Genomic DNA, 2,652 nt, shown 5'->3' with positions numbered 1-2,652 from the left:
GCCCGTAGGATATTACTAGAGCGCTCGATTGTCTCCGAACAGAAGCTATAAAAGTAGTTCGATTGTCTCCAAACAGAAGCTATAAACGTAGTTCGATTGTCTCCGAACAGAAGCTGTGGATGATGATGATGGCACCTTCAAGTCATGTGTGTCTGAATGTATAGGCGTTGCTCGATACCTTCAAGTTATGTGCGTCTGACTGTATAGAAATTGGTGATGACGATGATAATGGTGGTGGCACCTTCAAGTCATGTGTATATGACTGTATAGGTGTTTCTCGATACCTTCAAGTCATGTGCGTCTGACTATATAGGCATTGGAATGATGATGGTGATGACAATGACAATGCCTTTAAGTCAAGTTTTTTTGATTGTATAGATAATGATCGATGTACTTGAGACCTATAAAAGAAGAGTTTTGCCGAGGAACTTGTATGAACTATGATTGACTCAAGACTCGACTGACCAACTTGACCAGAGTTCACTAACTTAAATTGACTTACGACTGTGTGTGCAGTGTGTTTAGACTGTGTATGACTTGATCTTTGTGAAAGTGAATGTGCGTGTGTGCAAGCAAAAACAAGGATAACAACTAAGATGCAAAAATATTCCATCATTTTTATAACATGTGGAGGGTACCAACTCTCTCTCGAAAAAGAAAGACGTGAAAAAAGAAGAAGTAAAGTAGAAGAAGTTTTAAATTTCTCCAAAAAGATGATAAAAAAGTGAAAAAGTTTTTAAACTTCCCCAAAAAGAAAAGAAAACAAAAAAGGAAAAGTTTTTGAGATTCCCCAAAAAGAAAAGAAAATGAAAAAAACATGAGCCGTGTACAAGTGAGCTGAATCGAATGGATATGTTGCTTGATGTGTGGTGTTTGTCTGGTGAATGTATTTGTGTTACTTAGGCCAGGGGACTAAGTACAATATTTTAAATGATGGATCGATTATGTTGATGATTGACTTGAAAGACGATGAGGCATGCTCAATCAAGATTTCATAAAAAAGGTTCCTAAAGGAAGGATGATTTGGCTATGAATGATGTTTGTGAAAGTGATACTAAGGTTAGGATGCAAAGGCTACGGCTATGGAATAATTTAAATGACTTGACAAGAGTCAAAAGATGATGACTCTTTAAGCTGGGTAGGCTAATAATGCAGGTTCAAGCCCGAAAGTCTAGCTCTAAATGGATAGGGATGAGCATTGGAAATCCCTTTAATATGATCATGTGTGCAATGAATATGAATGTGATAATAATTATATTTATGGTCTCGCTTCGATGTGAGGTTGCCTACGTATCCGTTAGGAATCAGGTTGAACGTAGCTCTAGCCGAACCTAGCACAAGTGTGTATACCTCAAAGAGGTTTTTTAAGGGTTGTAAAGTGGTTAAGTTAAAGGTATAAGAAGAAGGGATAAAAGGCTCAAGACCCAAGATAAGGCCACCCGAGATGTGCAATTGTGTTTCTTTGAATTGTGAACTTTTGCAAGCTTGGTTTTTCACTTTTGAACTTTGCTTTTGTTTATTTTGCTTTGAATTTTTCTTTGCATAATTATTTTTCAATCAATGTGAGCATTCTCGAGTCATGCAGTCCATCACTCACTTATCACTCATGTTTCTCAGGCACAGTACCAAGCACTTGATGAGAGACGCAATTCGAGACGTGTTTATATCAAAGGCATTAGAACACTTTCCCTTTTACATTTTTTGTTATTTTTATTATTACTATTACTTGCTTTTTATACATTACACAGATTGCACACCTTCCCATCCCAAGGTTAGGTAGATGTGGGTTGAAAAAAAAATAAAGGCCGATCGTTAAACAATGCTCAAAGTGGCTGAGAAAAAAGATGATATGTGTTTGAAGGGTTAAGGAATATAATATGGCTACAAAGATTGCCTCCTATCATCGGTATACCTTGTGCTTAGTTCGACAATGATTTATTTTCATTTTTCTTTAATTTTTTTTTTAAATGAAATGGAAGAATGAAATGATCATATGCAAGTAACTAAATGCTCATTTTATTGAATGATGGAGGGTAAAAGAAAATACCGAGTGTAAAAGAGACACCTAATGAAAGGACAAAAAGGGGACCTATGATATACTTATTAGGGGGTAAGGGAAATAAAAGAAAGAAAAAGACATGAAATCTTGAAGCTCAAGCTCGCCTCATGAAATAGTGGTGCATGACCTCTTTGAACCAATCTACCCTTGCTTCTTGACCAAGTGTTGTAGAAATGAAATCAACTTTCGCAACAATCAATGGCTCGATACTTGACTCAAATTAGGAAAGGAAAAGTATGGAGATAATTTATTTGTTATAATTTTTAGACAAGAAGTAGAAGTGTACCCCCCCCCCAACTTATTCCTTTGATGACGGAATGACAACACATACATGATCCTATTACGGTCATAAAAGACAATGTGCTCGATTTGACTTAACAAAAGTGTGTGCGACTTGAATCAAACAAAAGTGTGTGTGATGACTCGACTCAGAAAAAAGTGTGTGGAAGAGGACTCGACTCGTGAGTGATGATTAAGTGAGTTATTTAGACTCGTGATATGACCGTAGATCTAGATGCTACGTATGGGCGGACACGCATAAAGACCAAATGGCTAAGAAGACTCAAAAGTGGACTAACGTGAGAGTGGACATG

The sequence above is a fragment of the Chenopodium quinoa genome, unplaced genomic scaffold (genome assembly GCF_001683475.1).
Source record: "Chenopodium quinoa cultivar QQ74 unplaced genomic scaffold, ASM168347v1, whole genome shotgun sequence".
In the NCBI taxonomy this organism is placed as follows: Eukaryota; Viridiplantae; Streptophyta; class Magnoliopsida; order Caryophyllales; family Amaranthaceae; genus Chenopodium; species Chenopodium quinoa.
This window is presented reverse-complemented; position numbering follows the sequence as displayed.